A 23257-nucleotide genomic window follows, 5' to 3' on the forward strand; every position below is an offset into this window, starting at 1 on the left:
ATTGGAACAAAACTGTACAGTAGTTAAAACGTAATACCGTGGCAACGTAGTCAGCCGCGGAATCATTTTGTAAAAGCGTTAATACAGAACCAACATAACCAGAGATTAGAAAGGCGGAAATGTTAACAGAGAAGCAGCCATATTTGTTGTACTGTAATACACTGAGCCATGAATGAAACAGAGATACAGACGCGTAATTACGTGCTGGTTGGTATGAAATACACTTCCCTAAAATTGACCTAATTGTGTTTTACATTACGAACAAACTACCTTAATCAATTACACGATGTAGAAACGTGCAGAGTCCATTTTATTCCAGGTTTACAAACTTTATAACAACTTCACAACACAGCGTCGAGTGACAAATTAATTTTAAAGAGTGAATTTCAAATGATGTGAAATGAAATGATCGTGATTTTGTTTTTAATTCGCGGTCTGACAGAACTGCTTTGTATTCAAGATGTCCTGGGTTCAAATCTCGGTTTAAATATATCTTTTTCTGACTTCGATATTTTTTTGTGATTTTTCTTACTAAATCTAAGAATGTGAGAGTTTTACACATCAATTAATATCACTGCCACATCCTGTATATCATTTCTAAATCATGACGGTGTATGATATAAGAAAATTCCTAAAGCCTATATTTAAATAAAAGAGTCCTGTTAAACAATACGCAGCGAACGTCTTAAGTCACAACTTTCTAGTAAAACAGATCGGCAGTGGCGAGCTGACTTTATACCCTTTGTACACCTAACTTACACGCATGGCTTCGTTAAACAGGAAGTGAGTTCAACAAAGCCTGTATCATTTCTAGTTGTTGTGGTGTTTGATTGTTTTCATCATTAGGATGGCAAACTCACAAAACCCTAACTTAGCCAGACAATCCGGTGATCTAGAGCGTGGTTAAATGAGAATTTAAACTACCCCTATAAGCATCCGAGCATACAGCTTCATTCAAGCCAAAGGCCAGCTAATATTTTGAATACCAGTATCGATTTGTGTTGGGGTCTGTTCGTGGGATTGGCAATATGGACCTAGAATGACGTATCGAAATTCCAAAGCAGAACTTCGTAATCGAATCGATAAACCACGTTTTGGCTTAATACCACATTCATGCAAATAGTTTGTGATACACGTACATTCTCTGACGTGTCAGTACAAAGACTTAAGTCATATCTTAATTATTTTCTTTAATTCTACTTAACTAGCCACGGTGGTCTGGGGTCTCGGGTTCGATTCCCGGCGGTGCCCGAATTTATAACTTGTGTTGGGCAAGGCCGTGGTCTAGGCAACGCGAAGTTTTCCTCCGGGGGCTTCCCGGTTTCTCCGTGGCATCCCAACAATTACTCCATTCACACACAGAAGAAGGCAATGGCAAACCACTTCTGGATCATCTGCCAAGAACGTATATGAACAGGTCCCAGTCCGAGAAAAGGATGGAAGGATCCTGTTCATATGGACCTGTCCTCAGACAGAACACTAAATAAATAATAAGATGAGGTGGTCTAGCGGTTAGAACGCTGGTCTTGTAATCCTGGGGTCTCGGGTTCGATTCCCGGCGGTGCCCGAATTTATAACTTGTGTGGGGCAAGGCCGTGGTCTAGGCAACACGGAGTTTTCCTCCGTGGCATCCCAACAATTACTCCATTCACACACAGAAGAAGGCAATGGCAAACCACTTCTGGATCATCTGCCAAGAACGTATATGAACAGGTCCCAGTCCGAGAAAAGGATGGAAGGATCCTGTTCATATGGACCTGTCCTCAGACAGAACACTAAATAATAATAAGATGAGGTGGTCTAGCGGTTAGAACGCTGGCCTTGTAATCCTGGGGTCTCGGGTTCGATTCCCGGCGGTGCCCGAATTTATAACTTGTGTGGGGCAAGGCCGTGGTCTAGGCAACACGGAGTTTTCCTCCGTGGCATCCCAACAATTACTCCATTCACACACAGAAGAAGGCAATGGCAAACCACTTCTGGATCATCTGCCAAGAACGTATATGAACAGGTCCCAGTCCGAGAAAAGGATGGAAGGATCCTGTTCATATGGACCTGTCGTCAGACACAACACTAAATAATAATAATAATAATAATGCTACTTACTTTTTCGGACGTATAAATGTTGTTTCAGACTTCCAATCTTGAATTTAAAATTAATCTTTCGAGATCTAGATGATGATATGACGGTAAAAAAAATCGACATCAAATTTTTAAAAACCCAACGCTGGCCTAAATAATATCTTATAATTAATTCAGATCGTACTGCAAAGTAAACACACAACTTCACACAATTATAAAGACAATTATCTTCATTTCCTTCTATACACCGTTCGTCTCTCTACTTTAAACCGTATCTCTGCTTGGGCATGACGTGCACGTATTCGGGGTGGATATGACACCCAGCTAATATTTGAGCTAGGATCTGACGTCCAAGGAAAATGGAACAAGGTTTAAAACCAACGACTGTCGAATTTAAATTCTGTTTATTCCGTACAATTACGTTTCTCATCTGGCCTGAGTTGTACCGTAACTTTCATCTCGATCCTTATAAAGTAATAATTTTATTATTTTATTTTAAAAATTACGAATTTATTCCAACATTTCTCCATAATCGGTGCACATATTTTATTCTATATTTAACACTTCCTTTGAGGATAGAAAATAAAATATAATATAATAAAACTAAAATTAATTAATATATCAATGGCGGTCCTATGGATTTTAACTCCACATTTGAATATTTCGTCTGCAAAAAAATTAAGAAATATGCATACTTTTGCCTTGAGAGACAAAAAATGGATGTGATATCAGTAAATGCGTGTTAAAACCAAGCTAACTTGCTGAGATGATTGTATTGTGATCATATTTACCTTCTGAAGAAACTTACCTGACTCTCATTAATTAAGGTTAATTAACCTGTTTCAAATCCCCCGAAAACATATATTTAAATACGGTCATTAATTCAGACATTCTTCACAGTACAATTAAATCCTTACTTTACAATTAGCAGTCGTAAAATATTACAATATAAACTAATTATCTACAATCATAGTAACAGTTAATAGAATCTCATCTCAAATGCAGAATCCGGAAATTTTAAACCTCTAACGGGTTTGGTTGCAAAAGTTCGTCTTCTGTCCGGAAGCTCAAATGATTTCCCATACTCACGACATTACAGATGCTAGAAAGTTCCAATTCAACGTGACAGCATGTTTAACAAAACGTTACGCCACAATATAGTATAATTTGGAATGAATACAATTACAAAGCAACACAGCTGTAATACCAGAAATGTAACAGTGCATAAATGAATTAACTCCACGAAGCAAAATCCTTTTTGAGAAGAAAAACTCTGGTCTGAACCGGTCAATAAATTCCCCGTCTTTTATAAAACATGTTCATTACCGTGTTCACAAAATCCCCACAGGTTACTATTCCGAAATAGATTAATTCAAATCTAAAACTTCTTGACGATGGTGAAGAGTCAATTGAATAAAAATTTACTTGGATATTATCCATCGTCTAGTAAATATAAAACGTAAAACGACGTTTCGGAGATGGGACTCTATCTCCGTCTTCAGGTTCCTACACAGTTGGGCCCACTAGATAGAGCTAATCCCTATCTCTAATCCCTATCTCCGGAGATAGGGATTAGCTCTATCTAGTGGGCCCAACTGTGTAGGAACCTGAAGACGGAGATAGAGTCCCATCTCCGAAACGTCGTTTTACGTTTTATATTTACTAGACGATGGATAATATCCAAGTAAATTTTTATTCAATAGATTAATTCATTCCACAGCCCTATACCATATCTCCCTAAGAAACATTTTAATATTATTCTCCCATGTACGTTTACGTCTTCCGAGTGGACTCCACATTGACAACATTTAGAATAAAGACAGACCAAATCGGGGTCATAAACCCAAAGGCATGAAAATATCTGTGTTTCTCATATGCAAATACTAAAGTGAAGCTAGAATCATTAGTACCAACCTGACACACTCGTACGGAAATTTCCCATTACTCGATCCAAAAATAATTTTAATTATGTAACCAAATCATCGTGAGGTTTAAAATAATAAAATATGTTATCAATTTTTATAACTAATAAGATATTTTGACGTGAAAGTCGTGTCATAAACGTGATTACGACAGCCAAAACAAAAGTGTACATGACGTAAAGACACAAATACTAAGTTGGTCGAAGGAAGAATTTGAGGTCGGTTACTGTCAACGAACTGTTTAAACAGATGAATAAATTCGTGACAGAAGAAATAAAGCGATGTATATTCTAACGATCGATTGGTTCTTAGGTTCAAAGCTACAAATCGTGGAATGATATTAGAAAAGAATCATAAATGATTAGATAAGAATTTTCGTGTTGTAATCGTGGTCTAGATCTAGGTATTTGGCATTCGTCTTGAAGAAATGACGATGCCCACAAGAAAATTATGACATTAACAAGTTATTCTGGAAGTTTCTTGCTAGGTATAACCACACTGTGTTCTAGATATGTCAACGTGACTTGAGAAAACCGGAAGTTTATACTCGAGAAACTCCATCCAGTATAATTGCTGACAATCTCATACTTTAACTAGTAACATATCCTGTATTTTCAAAGTTTTATAATTATTTCTGCTAGTATAGAATCCATTTATATGAATTATGAATAATATAATTTAATAACTTCTGCAGTTGAATCAATTAACATCGATTCAAAAATAATAAAACATTGGTATTCGATGGGGGCTTTTAATGTTATCGATGATTCTACAAGTTCCTAGACAGAAATCTCATTCCAATACATACAGGACATTACCCACTATAAAGCCCGCAAAAGAAACGACCTTACATAAAACCTCCTGTCTATTTAGTTCCGTGTTCAGTAAACCAAGAAGGTCGTTAAGAACTTTCAACTTCAAAGTTAACAAGAGTAAGTCAGTTTTTCGTACTGATACAAACCCGTATCTTCCACAACACTAAATTCGATGGCTAGGTTAGGTTAGGTTAGGTTAGGTTAGGTTAGGTTAGGTTAGAGCAACAGAATAGTCTGTACGTTCAGAAAAAAATTATTAGACTGTAAGTAAAGTAAAGTTTGTCCCACTATACGCCATGTAGGCGTTTGGGGGGAGTGGAGGTATAGCTCCTCTCTTCCTTGACCTCGGCACTAGATGGGGGTGAGTGGTCAGCATCACGCCCCGGCCGGCTTTACCCCCGGGAAAGAACCCCGGTACCCATTGTAGAGGAGGCTGGGTGGGCCCCAGAGCCGGTCTGGACGCAGAGGCTAGAGGAAAAAAAATCCTCTGCCCCCGTCGGGGATCGAACCCCGGTCGTCCAGCCCGTAGCTAGTCACTATACTGATTAATTCCCATTCCTTCAGACATTCCTGCCGCCTTATATAACCCATCTAATCCTTACCATCATCACTTCAGCCCTGAAGATGGAAACAGCAAGTTTCTCCGAAACACTGGCATTTACCAACCAGTCTATACGGCGCCAGAACCCAGATGAATGTCACGAATAATTTATCCGTATGCTCAGAAACTTTTGTTGTACGTGTAGAGAATTTAGAACGAGGATTTAAAATGAATAGTTTAAAAATGTGATACGTAATCGACATTAGAGCAGTTTCACTTAACTTTATTTCATTTATAAAAGATGTTTTAGTCTACGGTAAAGGTACATATTACCTGAACTGATGTCGCAGTCAAGAAATAACATTGCCTGCATGAAAATATGTTAAAATCTTTGCCAGATTTATCACTGGATTAAATTCAGTGGCTGTGGGAAGATTTGAAAGGCAATGTAATCTTTCCTTATCGTCTGCATTCGGTGTCCCCAGGGCGTCGTCGAACTTAAATAAAGGTTTTTAAAAGGATAAACTTAGTTTTCCTTGAAATTAACTAGGCTCACTTTTTTGGTACGAGTAGAAGTAGCCAAGGACCGCGAAACATAGAATAGTTGGGGCAAATACGTGCGTTCAAAATACGTCTGAAGAAACAAGGACATCAGACACATATACTATCCACACCACAAACATAGTTCCCAGGAGCTCACTGTTTAAATTTCTACGTCGGTAATGTTTCTGGTTTGTAAAATACAGACTGTTCCAAAAAAAATATATACACACATACAATTAATAATTTAAATAAGTCAGAAATGACACTTAGTGAATTCGCGATTCTGGCGATGAATAAATTTGCTGCAGTGTATACACCTTTTAGGGACAACCTGGAAATGAATTTGTTTCCGTTCTACACGCAACACGCCTACGTAAGCGAAATTCACATGGTACTGAAAACATTACTGGCTGCTAGCATGAATGGCCGATTCAGGATTACGTAATGCTCGCGTGTTACAATAGCCAAATTATCAGATAAGTGAGGTTATACAGCAGATAACAACCTTGCACCAACTAGCAAACGCTGCTTTATTAGCATACTACGGGCTATTTATGTTTTCGTACGGTTTTCACTGTGAACTTCTTTAAACAGCGTCATACAACTGATCTTTGTTACGGTGAAGCCTCGTGTTTTCTTTGCGGTACGGACTTAATTCTTAAATATTATTAAGATTCCTACGTAGTGTATCTATGGGTCTTGTGTGATTCTCATTATAAACATCGATTACTTCCTTAAACAGTGTCATCCGGTTTGATAGACCGGTCTCGATAAGGTCTGATCACACACCTCGTTTTTATTCATTTTCCACGTGTACTTTTTATCGTGAGACCGAGCGCAATGGAGCTTACCGTATTATGGGGTTATTATGCCGTTCGATCCATGGATTTCGGTCTCACGATAAAAAGTACATCAGGTAATTAAACAAAATAGCATAAAATAAAATAAAGTTTCTAAAAAATTGAACACTAACTGTTGTAAAACAAAGGGGGAAAAAATCTGTATGTTTCTACCTTTCAAAATTAGTCGTGTTATTAAATTTAATATCAAATGAATTTGTGTTTTAAAAATTACTTGGTGTGAGTAAAATGAAACGTGAAGGAATTAAAGGCTGAGCAGATGTTCAGGAGATGAAGACAGAATAAGATAAGAAACAAAACTTTTGATGTCATTACGACTTAGCCAACGTGTCTAATTTTCAGACAAGCCATGGAAGAGGGAAACTAAAGTCTAAATTAGTTATCTCATGAATATTCTTTCAATCTGCCTGTAGTTATCAGTTTTCAACTAATTTATATAAAAGTTGTCTCAGTATTTTAAACCAATTTATCTTCCCGGTACAGTTGTGATTTCTTTATAAATAAACGATGAAGCCCATAAAAAATTATTCATTCCTTGATTCTGGACTCATTTTAGCTCCTTTATAACCATTCACGAGCACGACTTTCAGAAAACGGAAATACGAAAGTTTCTGTCATCATAGAAACAGGGCGTGACGTCATTTATGTATAAAATTTCCGGGCTACATTTTGAATAAAAGGACTTTATTTAAAGAGGTCGTAATTTATTCGAGTACCTACGTAATTTCTGTAAAAGGCTAAAGGCTATATTTCATATTCTGAAGTTACAGACCTAATTATCTGTTGAACATAGCATTAATGTTCGACAACTTAAAACATATCAGCTTTATTTCGTAATACAGAATATGTTCCACCTTCCTTTATTTATTTTATCATTTATTACATATGTATTAATATTAGTGACTGTACGATCACTTGTATCTCGGGTTTGAATCTCACTCAAGTCATGTTGTTCACCCTTCTACGCAGATCTTCCAAATATCTACACTGATTCATAATTTCATGAATAATTCTAAATTGGAGCAAGAAATAAGTTTATGATAATTATTTATTAATTTATGTATGCTCTTAATCCTTGAATCATTAACTTATTTACTAGTTAAAATATTATTTACCTAAGTTGGTATAGTTGCGTCATATTGTGAAGATATATATATTTAATTAATTATTCTTGTCTGTCTATTCACAATTTAAAATTTAAAATTAAAATTAAGATAATTAAAATATCATGTGATGTTCCTATCGAAACATTCGATGTTCCAAATGTAAATCGAATGTTTCGATAAGGAGCATCACATGATATTTTAATTATATTAATTTTAAATTTAAATTTTAAATTGTGAATAGACGGACAAGAATAATTAATTAAATTATTTACCTAGTTATTTAATCATCATGTGCACACGTAACATGCAAATTTCTGATACGTATTAAATCGTGTTTGAAATTTTCCCAAGGACTATGCATATTACGTCTTTAGCGTCAGTTTTAACACCGACGTTGACCACTGCTGGTCCACTATAAACGTAAACACAGAAGACCTTTATGTAGACAAACAACAATTAAAAGCAATTAGTACAAAACGTAATAATCTCACGGTTAGTATTAATCAAGTAAAAGCCCTGAGAGGAGAATTCTCTCACTGGATGCTGTTTTCGTAGTTCGTCGGTAAAACGACGTCCGATCTACGTCAATGCACCCGGTTGCAGTGTGGGCGTCCACGGTGGATGAACAAAGCAATTTCACAGAGCAGACATGGACGGATTAGACGATTCCTTCGGGCAAAATTTTAACCGAACAAAACGCCTCAACAATTAATTTGTCACTCTTACGGAAGAGAGAATGATTTCAATAGTTAATACGCTAGTGTACAAATAAGAGTCAGAAATTGAACTGTATTTCCCTCTTTTAAAATATGATAATTTTGAAATTGATGGAAATATACGACATAAAAACCTCAGAACTAAATAACACGAAGAGACAAGACTTCAGAAAAACAAATATTACAACTAATGATCTTATCATCTGCAGACGCGTGATGTTACACCGCAGAAGAATATGGCAGGAACCAGAACGTCTATCATCCTAACGCTACACTTATGAGTCCAAAAAACACTTAAGGACAGAAAACTGATATTGGATAAAAGTTTACAAATGTTTCAGAGGTCCTTTCTGCCTCTGTCATCAGGACGATGAGACACTGCTGATAAGAACCTCAAATCCTACCAATTTCAGTATAAACTGAGTTTAGAAATACAAGTTACTGGCAGAAAGAAAAAGGTTTAACACCTGGTCACTTTGACGTATTCCACAGTAATATATTTTTTTATTATTATTTTTTTTTTAGTGTTCTGTCTGACGACAGGTCCATATGAACAGGATCCTTCCATCCTTTTCTCGGACTGGGACCTGTTCATATACGTTCTTGGCAGATGATCCAGAAGTGGTTTGCCATTGCCTTCTTCTGTGTGTGAATGGAGTAATTGTTGGGATGCCACGGAGGAAAACTCCGTGTTGCCTAGACCACGGGCACCGCCGGGAATCGAACCCGAGACCCCAGGATTACAAGGCCAGCGTTCTAACCGCTAGACCACCTCATCTTATTATTATTTAGTGTTCTGTCTGACGACAGGTCCATATGAACAGGATCCTTCCATCCTTTTCTCGGACTGGGACCTGTTCATATACGTTCTTGGCAGATGATCCAGAAGCGGTTTGCCATTGCCTTCTTCTGTGTGTGAATGGAGTAATTGTTGGGATGCCACGGAGGAAAACTCCGTGTTGCCTAGACCACGGGCACAGCCGGGAATCGAACCCGAGACCCCAGGATTACAAGGCCAGCGTTCTAACCGCTAGACCACCTCATCTTATTATTATTTAGTGTTCTGTCTGACGACAGGTCCATATGAACAGGATCCTTCCATCCTTTTCTCGGACTGGGACCTGTTCATATACGTTCTTGGCAGATGATCCAGAAGTGGTTTGCCATTGCCTTCTTCTGTGTGTGAATGGAGTAATTGTTGGGATGCCACGGAGGAAAACTCCGTGTTGCCTAGACCACGGGCACCGCCGGGAATCGAACCCGAGACCCCAGGATTACAAGGCCAGCGTTCTAACCGCTAGACCACCACAGTAATATATTCACATTTAAATAAAAATTTACGATTCAGTATGGAGTATAGTAATTTATAATTTCTGAACAAGAATTGTTGGAAATACAGAAAATTATTAGTTTTAAAAAGTTATCCTACGTGGGGCTTCTTGGCAATCGGGTCCAACGGCCCCAGAGAAGAACGAAGTTTGACTTCCATGTCGTAGGATCTAACTTATTAACAGAAAACTGAATTTTAAAAAGCTCCGACCTCTTGCCAATGAATTCATACGTAGTTTGGCAGACAAGATATAAAGAAGTTACTATTTAGATACTTATAAATGTGGGGGCTGTTTCGTCAGACACAAATTCTCTGTAACCCTGCCTTCCGGTTCGCTGGGTCTCTAGTTTAAAATAGCTACGTGCAAGAAAGGTCTATCACGCCGTAGTAAACTTCTACCAAACTACCGTTTGCATTACAGAACACGGCTTGCCCTTTGATCAGCTAAGCACTCATTAAATTTCTCGCTCTATTTGCATGATACAAAAAAAAATCATTTTTCCCCCAGAAATTTTATAAAACCAGCAAATTCGTATAATTTTCAGACGCGTTAGTAACTTTGTAGAGAGCATATTAAAATCTGGTCGATTCTTCTATGAGTCTCTTCGTATGAATGAAACGATTCGAGAATGTGTATAAAGAGATTTTGATGAAATTTTACATCGCAAAATTTTACGAAAAAAATTGTCGTGTAATTTCAGTTTGCGTTTACGTCGTGCGATTTTAACTACTTTACCAAAGAACCAAAATACATTTTATATATATAACAGTGAATACCAAACCCATAATATTCATTGCTTAATCATTCAGTACCTAATTAGTTTTGATTTGACGCTGTAATATTAATTTCGTGCTAATTTCAAGAACACTTATCTTCTCATAAATTAAACTCCTGAGCCAGACGAATCCAATTCACGTCCTTGAACAGTGTTTTCCCCCCCCAAGATCTATTTTAATATTATCTTCCCATTTACGCGTGTTTTTTTATGAGTGGTATCTTTTTTTCCAGGTTACTATATCAAAATTGTGCAAGCATTTATCATCTCTCGAATGCAACACGTCTCTCCCATTTGGGATTCTTTTATTTTAATCTTCGTGTTTTTATATATAAGACTGGGATTTCGTAAAGCGTGATATTAGGTTTTTGTCAAATTTAATTTGACCTCAATTTCTTCGTGAACGTAGTTTTTTTTTTTGCTATCGTTTAAAACTATTTAAACTTCTAACAATTTCAAATTATTTACTACATTTTCTGTCTTGGAATCTGTTCATGAATATATATATATATAACGATATATAACTTCGTTTCTTCCTAGTTCAATTCAAAACCTTACTTGCTAGGATGTAATGAAACTTGCGTGCTTTTAATCTACTTAATTTTCAGCCCAGTAAATTAGCATCTTTAGCACAAACCACAAGTTTTTGTGTTCCCTTTAATTCCAAACCCCCTGACTTCCCTAATTTAATATCTTAAATCAAATTCAAATCAAGAGACATAAAGCGTATCTCTGCTTCAAACCGTTTTGTATAAGTAATGCATCACGCGAATCAAATTCATTAAACCACGGGACCTAACCTCAAAAATTCTAAAAAATACGAATATAAAATCCGATGATCTCTTGAAAGCCTAATGGTAAGTATATGTCCCACCTGCTTCAAGAGTAAATAATTAATCATGATTCTTAATTTAAGCAGCAATTATTTCCCTAAACAACATCAATTAGTTGGTATTTGCAGTGGTAAAATGCTGAGTTTTCTTTTCGGTACGACCTCAATTCTTATATATTACTACGCCGGCTTAGTCTTCCAAGGATTAATAACTGAATTCACTTTTGTAATTTTACGTTTTATCAAATTAAAGTTTGGTGCTTTAATTAGACGAAACAAAATTCTAAACTAAACTTTAAATAATAAACATATTCGTAAAATAAACACCTTGTAAACATGCCTTCTGGATTCATATACAGAGCATTAGCTTAACTATATAATGAACGCCGAAATATGAACCAATCATATAATTACGTAATTATAAACATGAAATATGTAAGCCTATGGCACAGAATGGGTCTTTATTTTCTTGCTGGGACACTGTTGTCATGAGCTTGTTTCCGATTGAAATTCGATACATGAATTAGCGTAATAAGTATAATACATTTAATTGTTTAATTATATTCTTCTCCCTACATTCGTACGTAACCAAATCTCTGGATTATATCACGACCTTGAAAATAGGATGTCCGAACAAAGTGGATTAACATGACGTGATGTAGGAATATAATAACAAGCATGTCACTAAATATTATTTTATAAAAAAAAACACTGGTTTCCAAAAATATAATTACATATTTTTTGAAGCATTATTAAGTTATACATCTGAAATTAAATTTCTCAAAGGTCCTTCGATGTCGGTATAATACAGTTCGAAATTTAATGTTCTTACATCACTGTATTTACATTTTGGTCTATCTCAGTCACATATTTCAATGACAATGTCGACAACGTTTAGACCCTGAATCGATCCCGGTATCTCGATATACTAGGTCCCTCCCACGTCTCCCGTCTTATAATAGTTTCCTATAAACTTTTATAAAGCAGCTAATTTATATCCTTAAATTAAACTCTTTACTTTTAAATAAATAATTTCTGCATCACACGTTTCATGAATAATTTATTCGTCTCTAAATGAAACGAGGAATTTTTCATTAAAAACTTACTCAACTATGCAAATGTCATAATTTTAATCACTTTAATTCGCAGGGAATTTTACGCAGTTTCACAGTTGAGCAGTGGACCCGTTGAAAGCGAAAAGTGCTAACTTTTCTCTTTACGTAGAAAGGTTAATGTCCTTTTACTCTGAACTTCATAAAAAACCACACTACAGTATCGAGAAACTAACTCGTCCTGTCAAGTCTATTTCCTTTTATTCTCCACGCCCGAAAAGGTTATAGATCTTCAAGTACAGAGCATAAAAACCCACTACAGAACGAATTCAATTGTAACATGATCTACAGCGTAACTTTTCCCATACACATGAGCGATTTATTAGCCCCTTTGAAGCCAAAGATCGTCTAAAAAACATTTAAGAATTCAGTCCGTACCTCAAAGAAAACACGACACTTTGCCATTACGTAGATTAATCATTACTACTGCTTGTGGAAATAAGATTTTAATTATAATTTAGACGGTGAACGAAGTCAGAACAAATAATTTCATTTTTAAATCGTCAGTACTTTATCGGGGTTTTCATTCAATACTGTCGCATTACGAGTCTGAATTATAAGTAAAATTTCTCGTAAGTTGGCTTAGCTTTCTAAAATGTTAGTACGTAAAACAGGTTAAGTTTATTTGCACGCTATGACAATAATGCGAGTAATGAGTTGACTAGCTGTGCAACTATCAGCTCCCCCCCCCCAAAGACTCTATCCCACGAAGTTTATTAATATTAATGCAATTGTGTTAATTATATTGTAATAAAGAAAAATTACTTGAATGTCTATAGCTCAGCTTAAAGTCGATATTGGTGCAGGTTCGACTTTACAATCCACGCTGGTCGACTTATTTCCACAACAGTATAGTAAAAGTTTCTCCATTTTAAATTTAAATAAATAAAAATCTACGAACGCAAAAGTTTCACTCGGAGTTCTGCTCAAATTTACAACGTTCGGTTACTGTCCTGTTTAACGAAGTCTGAACTGATTCGATTTACTGGTGCGATACCACAACAAGACGCCATGAGAATTCTTCTCCAAATAAATACTTTGCAATTCCGTGACGTTTGAATACACACGGATTCTGCTTTCAGCACAAACGGACACTCGTTGTGAATCTAGTTTAATGCTCTGATGCCGTTAGAAAAAAAACCTCCATCCACCAAAAATATTCTCCAAATCCGAATGTGGGCTTATATAAAAAAAATACAATTTTATGTAACGAAACTTAACTATTTAAAATAGAAGTACAATGACCTGATAAAATAATTATTAATTTCTCTCTATATAATTTTCTTCGGTACAGTCCACAGCAGAATTTATCTTGGGGAAAAAAACCACGCCTGACACAAAATGGATATAACTAAACCCCGGCCATTAGCAAAATACGTGTAGAATATTATAAAACAATTGTCAAAATAAATATGGCGTAGCATAACCGACGAAGCACGACTAAAAATCTAGGTTATGTAGACACGCAATCCTTCATAAATTCCTAACGTGTAAATCGATAACGCAATCAAACACCACTAATCGTGAAGCCAATCGGTTAGGTTAATGCATACTACTCACTTAGTCATCTGCCGGCTTGAGATTCCTTCCATACTCCAACTCTCTTTATCTGGTCTTCTTTACGACTGCAGAACGGAAATCACGTTGCTTCTAGAAAAGCCAGACTTTCGTGTCCACCTGCCATTTTACGGTAGATACTTCCCTTCTTTCCAGACGATTAATTTACGATATATCACTACAAATACTGTTAAAACACAAGTTTTAGAAGTACAAACACACAAAACATTACTAACATAGACTTCAACGCGCACAACACAAGGGAACACGAGACGGCTTGGTGTGGGGTTGACTCACTTCCAATATGGCGGTAATAACGTTAACAGCTTCCAGAGGGAAGCACCTGTAGCAGACGGAACTATACTCGTTTCAAGGTTGAATACTTCCAGGCTATCAGACGTCACAGTGCAGCTGACATTACGATGTTTCGTGTGTAAGACTTCAGGACAAAACCATAAAAAGCTCTACGCAGAGTTCATCTCAATTGTTTTTCTTTGAGCATAACTCTGAAGACTTATTAAATCACAACACAGCCAGATTAATCGAGATTACAAATCATGCTCATGTACTTGCTAGGTCATCTATCTTGAATGGGATTCTTTCGTGATTTTTCTCAGTGACTCAAGACGAATGACTTAAGCTACAGTTTAAATGTATAGGCAAAAATGCGGAAGGAAACAGTCGTGACTTATTTTAAGACAATATTTCGTCATGTGCTTTTGGGGTTATAAGGGTCAGCTTTCCTCTGAGACCAGAGTTCAACGCGGGACCCCAGTTAATACCAAGCGCAAGTTAAAACTACTTTGTTCATCTAAGAGAAACCACTCATGACAGAGAGATCGCCCAAACAATGGAACTCACCTCAATAAATTAATATATGAAGGAACAAATAAATAATGGTGTTTAAGTAAAAAAAAAACTGCTTGTTCTGATAATTATATAAAATCCATAAATACATTCTGTGGGCAAAGAGTTATTTATTATTTAAGTATATGTTAAATATATTTATCTCTCGAGTTTATGGGGTTAACAGATTTTGATATTACGCCTTAAAATGCATATTTATTGTGTTCATTGTTGTGTATATATTAATGTCATTGTTGTACAAGAGGCAACAGAATCAGATGAAAAAGTACATGAAATATGACGTAACTTTCGGATGTTCTATGGCAAATCATACAGTTGATATAAAAAGGTGATAAGCTATAAAGAATGTTCTTCTGTGGGTGACGACGGTAATAGAAACAGCAGGTCTACAACATTTCGGCGTTTCAGATGGGTTACAAGCTTTGATAAAAATTTTCCCTGTGCGTAACTGAATCGGTAATTTGCAAACACACACACACACACACACACACACACGAGTCCACAAACTCAAATTTGAGGAACCAAAACATTTCTAGTAAACATATTAATTATGTTTCGCTTGAATTATTTCCACCCTTCCCCCAACAAGAATAAATGACAAGTATCCAAATTCTTTTCCTCCGGGGGCTTCCCCGGTTTCTCCGTGGCATCCATTCACACACAGAAGAAGGCAATGGCAAACCACTTCTGGATCATCTGCCAAGAACGTATATGAACAGGTCCCAGTCCGAGAAAAGGATGGAAGGATCCTGTTCATATGGACCTGTCGTCATACAGAACACTAAATAATAATAAGATGAGGTGGTCCAGCGGTTAGAACGCTGGCCTTGTAATCCTGGGGTCTCGGGTTCGAATTTATAACTTGTGTTGGGTAAGGCCGTGGTCTAGGCAACACGGAGTTTTCCTCCGTGGCATCCCAACAATTACTCCATTCACACACAGAAGAAGGCAATGGCAAACCACTTCTGGATAATCTGCCAAGAACGTATATGAACAGGTCCCAGTCCGAGAAAAGGATGGAAGGATCCTGTTCATATGGACCTGTCGTCAGACAGAACACTACAAAAAAAAAAAAACACAGAAGTGAAAGGTTACACAGATCTGATTTCCAATTTCGATCATGCGAACGAAAACTATTGTCAGCTTCCACCTCATTATGATTACGCCGTACAAGAATTTAAATGTCGACTAAATCCGTAAAATAACGAAGTATTATAGAAACTTACTTTAGTAATATTATAAATAGGCGAACGTATTTTTGTATTTGTACATAAGTAGGATTAATAAAGACCGAAGAAAATTACGTAATGAGTAGTTCCATAATACGTAGACTTAGATATAATAAATAAAGTTCCCTTGTACAAATCAAGAACATTTTGTGGCAGAAATATATGACAATCATATAATCTATCCACTTTACAAAAAAAAATCTTATTACGTCTTTGAAGATGACGGTAATATTTTTATACGAAACATTTGTGCCCACTTACTTCACACAGCCTTAGTCTTGTAGACAGTTTTTAACAATTTATTTTGTATTTTAAATAACGTAATTCTTAAGAGCGGTATTTAAATTTGATGGGCTAATTACATTAATCCAATCCATTATTCATCTTTACAGCCGGCTATAAAAACTCGCTTGCGTTTTCAAGCTTTGTGACCATGGTCTGGTACAATCATGGGAAAATATTTCAGACAGAAATGCATATGACGTTTCGGTAGCTACTCTACGTTTTGAAATAGACGTACAGAACACTGCTAATATTATACATTTTAATGCAACGACCAAATCTCATAAAACTTCTCCCAGTTATCAAACTGTTCTAATTTATGTCAAACACAAAATATACTTAATTCAGATGTACTCTTATATAGGCTTATTACTGTTGTGTATGACGTAACATTCATTGAATTACAACTGAAAACACATCACATACAAAACCAAAGCAAATTCTGTCTTCTAATTTCTCAGAAATCTACCTTAGAGCACTCAAAGTTACCAAACTGACTGACAGATCTAAATTAATTTAACTGAGTAACATGTTTCAAGAGCCTTAATCCGATAAAACTTCAAATTTCCCGAGTATTCCAATTGTGGTAACAGAAAATCCCTTTTAGTCTATAATTCTGTACCTCTTCACGTTTTCAGACTAAATAAACAAATTCGAAACTGAAATCCTGATAGTTAGATTTCTAAAACAAATAGACAGGTGTACCAAAATAATCTTTTGTTAACCGATGTTGAAATACAACTGTAACGTATAGAGTTACTATTGTAATCAGACTAAAATAACATTGAATGCATACCTAACGTATGTTGGAGATTTCTACATAAAAAAATGTGATCTGAACATTATATCAAACGTAAATCATGAGCTTGAACTCAGCTTAAATAAAACAAAATATAAGAAATTCTTAGTGTAATCTAAAGTCGTCAAAACCATTTTGAATCAAATTATTTTATATTTCTGAATATCACAATAGACTTGCTATTTTTTGAGGTGTCCAGACAGGATAATATTTGGGCCTCGAAGGAGAAAAATATTAATAGGATAAATTTACACAGTAAATGTTTATATAATTTGTATTTTTATTAGGTTTTGTTAGGATGATAAAATCAAGGATGTCAAGACAGGCAGAGCGTGTAGCACGCACGGGGGTACATGAAAAATCTGTACAAAACTGTGGTTGGACAGCGTGAAGGAAAACAACTCAGAATATCTATACAAACCTGGGAGGATAATATTAAAATGAATCTTATTTATATAAATTATAACTGTGTTAATTTGATTCAATAGACTCGCGATTCTGTAATGAGTTGTTAACATAGTAATTAAATTTCTAGTTCAGTAAGGGGTAAACATTTATTGACCATCTATGTAACTATCAGTTTCGAAAAATCTTGCACCAAAAAGTTGATTTCTAGTCGATATTTTCAACTTCTATGCATATGACAATGTAAAAAACTGTGTATATATAAAACATTAAATATTTAATTACTGAAGGCAGTGTTTTAAAAAAAAGAACTCTTTTTAACGAAGTTCGTATTAAAATTACAAAGAAGTAATGTTTACATTATTCTCCTTTAAGCTGCTACGAAAATGTTTCCTCTATATCAGAGAGTCGTATAGTGAAATGAATAAATCTTTGCCTAAGGTCTTTCACTGAAGGGTAAAATTATTTCCTCCATTTTATAACAGGAAAAAAAAAATGTTAGCTGTGATGTGATAGGTGCTAAACGCCACGCAAAAGGAATTTCTTTTACTCGAGAATAGAGTGACTTCAGACTTTTCTATTATTTTCTGAGATTTCCATTACAGTAATGGAAATGCTTCTAAACCCTTTTAAAGAGCTCATTTTAAAGACGCGAAAAAGTTCACATTGTAACAGCAAATTTAAAACTACATTCGAAGATGAAGTACCCGTATAGTCTTTCTTCCTGTCCATTATTTGCATAAAGTACTCATATAAAATAAATAAACAACCTATATCGAGATCGTAATTATTATATATCACGTTTCATCTCAGTACCCCATTGACGTCCATTAAATTTGATCCTGGCTCATGTACTAAGATTTGTACACAGCAAATTAAATTTAGTGCATACCACCTAATATTTAATATTAAATAAAAATATATATTTATCCTATTTTTAAATAGTTGCCAATCACAAATTATTCAACACAAAATAAAATAAGTGGTTCATTACAAGTTATTCAATTCAATTCACTTCATTTATTAAAGTGCTTGACAACAGCCAAAAATGCCAATAACAGCCAAGCACTAACAACAATACAGAAATTTACAATACAAAAGCAAACAAACAAAGAAATGAAAACATAAATGTACAATATTGATTTATTGCAAAATAACTCATAAGTAAAAAACTAAATGTTATAGATAAGTAAAATAATAATTATACTAAAAACAGTTTAATATTGTACAAAAAACATACACAATAAAATATTATACTAAGTAAACAATAAAAACAATGATTATTGTTTAAAAAGCTGACTGACCTCAGTAACATTTATTATAATAATTTTATATCGTTAATACTAAAGAAAATAATTTAAAATACAATACAGGACTCTTTGAAATATGACACTATGATTAATAATTTGAAGCAAAATTTAATTTACAAGATATTAAAAAAATCTGTTCTTACCTCAAAGAAAACAAGATTTTCTAAGATTATCACAAAAATCTTTGGTTATTAATTTAAATTCCGGTAGCGTCGCTTTAATCCCGAAAGTTCACATTTCCGTTATATCAATATTACGTATTACGTCATTAACACGTCAATGTGGGGTCCTCATTATATACATACGATTCACATCAATTTAATAAACTGTTAATTATTCCACAATTTATAATTCTAGACGAACACGCCAACAAAATTTCGCATCCACACAGGCTTCAAAAATTAACATAACAATCAAGTTTCGGTTGATTATAATATTTTATAAAATCACTATTCTTAGTTTTACTCGATATAAGATAATAATATTTAACACTGCACTATTTTAAATTGCGTTTTATACCTTAATTAAACGAAGATAAGTAGTATAATTATTTTAATTTTGTCATATAACATAACTTGATTTTATACTACTCAACAAGGACTGTTCCCTCTTCCATGGCCTATTGTATTTCTACACAGCACAGATGTTTACGTATCAACGCTTAACAATGGTGGACAGAAACTTTCCAGTAATTAAAATAATGTTCATTAGCTAGTGGGAGAGACCATCAAGTCATTAGGCAAAAACATTCCAAAATAATAAAGGTATTTAACTAGTATATTTTTCTTTGCAGCTGACATAATTACAATCTATCTTCTTTAATAATTTTAATGAATTACAGAATTGAAGTGAATTCCAGAGTTGTCATTTTATTTCGAAGCTAAACAAAGCTTTGAGGATGGGAAGTTATTATAACAAGTAAACCGAAAAGCTGAATGCTTCGGTGTCTTAGAACTTACTTCTCGAACAGAGAGGCAATTAATTGGAACGAGATCAAAAGGAAAATCTTAGTCAGTCAAGATCATAAACCTTAGACATTCCTTTTGATCCTATATTTGAGTACATATCAACAAAACTGAAATTACACTAATTTTATACAAAAAAAAATATTTAAAAAAAAACACGTCTCATATACTAAATCTTTAATAAAACCGTATGTGGGTATGTTCGCTTATATCTCGAGAGTGGGAATATTAATTTGAGCCAAAATTGACAAAGTTGCTTACTGAGACAAGGAAGAGAATTCTATAAAAGTTAAAACTCAGAAACATTGTCCTGAGTTTGAGTCCCGGTGAAGATGTTTTCTGCAGCTCGAAAACTAATCACGGTTGAAGAATGCTACCAAGACCAAATTTGTTTCTTGAAGAGGATATTAAATAAAAAGGCTACAACTTGAAAGAACAGACATTAATTCGTATCTTAGTAGAATTTATACGATGTCCAGAGATATGTATCGAATGATCACGATTATGGTTAGATTTCTGGTAATAAAAAATTTATAAGAAATAATAACATTTATCGGATTTATCTGCAATAACATTACAGGCACTCTGCTAATTATAAATAACAAATAAATTAATGTGTACTAAATTTGTGTTTTGTGATGAGACGTTTCAAAACAGAACACAATTACAAATTTTTCAGAATTATTTCATGAATTATAGATATTTCTAGACGCATTCTTCACTATTTTTAATGCATGAATGACCTCGATGTTTAATTATTGCAATAAGCAATAAAAGTTTATTATTACACTGCAAATCAACATATAATAAATTGTAAAGAAAGACAGAAATTACTGCTGATAACCAAAATAAACAGCAGAGACGAGACGACACCGCGCAAGATCATTTCTTTATCACTCCTCAAACATGCTTTATGTGTAAAATGTTTCGGATAAATATTTGAACAACTAATGAAACTCTAATTAAAACAATGTTTTCGTTAAGATAAACTGCACTTTATAAAACAGCTTCAGCTTGTAATACATGCATAAATTAAATCTAGAACCTGTATGTACTTAAAAAGACGTGTTGAATTATGTATTACAACGAAAGTGCTTAAACCAAACCTAGCCATAATTCTTTATTTTAATAGTCATACGTACGCTGTTAACACGGATGCGAATACTAGAAACATATGGTCCGAAATATGTAGCTTAGGTAATAAAATAAAGGTTTTTATAAACGGTTATTCATATATTTTTATTTGGATAAGTTTGGTGTATATCCCATATATTAAACTGTACCGAAATTCAGTAAATAGTTTCCAGGATAAGACATCTCACTTTTACGTTTATGTTACAAGCTTCATTCAAAGAACTCATAAAAATTCAACATTCGTGGGATTAATAAAAACAAAAGAAGGCGTTCTCTAAGAGTAAGAAACTTTAAGGCAAACCGTTTTATATTAATATTTAAGTTAGGCAAACACCTTACGTCATTGACTGCATAGTAATTTAAGCGAATACGTTGAGAAGAGGCAAGATTAATGAACCTTGGCTTATAAGTAAGATAGGGGACTTATATCGTCTGCCAAGGAATTAACTCGAAGCGAGCTTTAAAGTACCTCGAAAAAGTAACGTCTTGTCCTTACGCTGGAATGAATATCCAACGATTTTAAGAGCAAATAAAATTGTCATAAAAACACAGGCGACTTTGTACACCCACAGAGACCAACCGAGCATAACTAACAAAAGGGCTATCATAATAAACAAAGAGAAACTTTGAAATAAAATAAATGCAAACTAACCTATATATATATATATAAAGTAAAGTAAAGTTTGTCCCACTATACGCCATGTAGGCGCTTGGGGTGAGTGGAGGTATAGCTCCTCTCTTCCTTGACCTCGGCACTAGATGGGGGTGAGTGGTCAGCATCACGCCCCGGCTGGCTTTACCCCCAGGAAAGGACCCCGGTACCCATTGTATAGGAGGCTGGGTGGGCCCCAGAGCCGGTCTGGACGCAGAGGTTAGAGGAAAAATCCTGCCCCCATCGGGGATCGAACCCCGGTCGTCCAGCCCGTAGCTAGTCACTATACTGACTGAGCTATCCCGGCTCATATATATATATAAAGTAAAGTTTGTCCCACTATACGCCATGTAGGCGTTTGGGGTGAGTGGAGGTATAGCTCCTCTCTTCCTTGACCTCGGCACTAGATGGGGGTGAGTGGTCAGCATCACGCCCCGGCCGGCTTTACCCCCGGGAAAGGACCCCGGTACCCATTGTAGAGGAGGCTGGGTGGGCCCCAGAGCCGGTCTGGACGTAGAGGCTAGAGGAAAAATCCTCTGCCCCCGTCGGGGATCGAACCCCGGCCGTCCAGCCCGTAGCTAGTCACTATACTGACTGAGCTAGATATTTACATACTAAAGAACGTTATAATTATTTACTCTCCAATTATTATTGCTATGGTGTAATATGTAGCAGGCACGAAATGAAAATTGTGTACAAAATTTCGGCTGTTAATCCTCAAGAAACAACTAACTTACGCATTTGAAGAAAAACATTGTTAAATAATTCAAGAAATGGACACAATCACCCTTCCATTTATATTCGCAGCTGAGAGAATCACCAGTTAATTCAACGTCGTTTAAATAAACTAATAAACTTCGACAGCTAAGCCAAGTTCATTATACGTTTTCCCCAAAGTATAGAATTTTAATGTGAAGTAATTAATTATCTACTGATAATGGTTGTTCATTTTAGAAACACTACGTTGGTCATTGTCCGTTGTAAAAGGTACATTGATATTCAAGGTGTTTCGGGACTTGATTTTACTCTCGTCTTCAGGTAACTTTTGTCATCAAAACTTTTCTGTCGTTATCGACAGAAGTCAGAAAAATCTACCAAATTTGGACGCAAGTTATACATGTCACCCTCTTGTCCAGGATGTCAGAACTGGGTGTGTTTCTAGACGATGGTAAAATGGTTAGCATACTAACCCTATATTCTAAAGGCTTCTGGTTCGATCCTAACCGTAGCCACTAATAGGCAAATATAAAAGTGTTATTATAATGACAACCAGTCACATGGGAGTACAGGAAACTTCGATACATGTGTAAATCAAACGTCCAGTACAGTGTTCGTGTAATTAAATTTAGGGGTTTGTTTCAGACGGAGCTAATGTATTAGACATTCACAGAATTAATTACTTAGTTAATCCTTTAAAGCGGAAAC

The 23257-nt window shown here is 35.3% G+C and overlaps 1 protein-coding gene across 6 annotated transcripts in view; it reads right to left on the minus strand.

Moving 5' to 3' along the window:
- The window catches only part of LOC110827014 (cholecystokinin receptor-like), a 212204-nt gene that overhangs the window by 94805 nt on the left and 94142 nt on the right, over positions 1 to 23257 (minus strand). Inside the window, exon 1 of one of the 6 annotated variants that reach the window (XM_022058229.2) lies at positions 14193 to 14494. The exons of the other annotated variants lie outside the window; for them this stretch is intronic. The gene's annotated coding sequence lies outside the window, so the exon portion shown is untranslated. Of the gene's footprint in view, positions 1 to 14192; positions 14495 to 23257 lie in introns of those variants that run through there. 6 annotated transcript variants of the gene reach the window in all.

This window comes from Zootermopsis nevadensis, unplaced genomic scaffold (genome assembly GCF_977971745.1).
Source record: "Zootermopsis nevadensis isolate Lab colony 2312 unplaced genomic scaffold, Znev_1.0 Znev_ptg000031l, whole genome shotgun sequence".
Classification (NCBI taxonomy): domain Eukaryota; kingdom Metazoa; phylum Arthropoda; class Insecta; order Blattodea; family Termopsidae; genus Zootermopsis; species Zootermopsis nevadensis.